This window comes from Nematolebias whitei, chromosome 10 (genome assembly GCF_014905685.2).
Source record: "Nematolebias whitei isolate Nwh7 chromosome 10, NemWhi1, whole genome shotgun sequence".
Classification (NCBI taxonomy): Eukaryota; Metazoa; Chordata; class Actinopteri; order Cyprinodontiformes; family Rivulidae; genus Nematolebias; species Nematolebias whitei.
Genome location: NC_056507.1, coordinates 34526472 through 34526785, shown reverse-complemented (window position 1 = coordinate 34526785; position 314 = coordinate 34526472).

Genomic DNA, 314 nt, shown 5'->3' with positions numbered 1-314 from the left:
TTGTTCTTCGAATCATTTGACATGTCGTGTCATTTTGCATCGCCGCTGCCACTGCAATGAGTGACGAATGAAAAGAGGTCTGACTGAGGAGACCACACGCACCTGGTGTTACGGTAATGATGGCTGAGGCTGTTTGTTTGTACAAGTGAAGAGTGGGCTCAAATCATTAATGAGTGCTTTGCGTCCAGCGTGCAACCACAGCTAAGCCAGGGGGCCCACAAGGTTGGCCAGACTAACCACTATATGAGTGAATGTGTGTGTGTGTGCTTGTGTGTGTGTGTGTGGGGGGGGGGGGGGGGGGGGGGGGGGGGGGG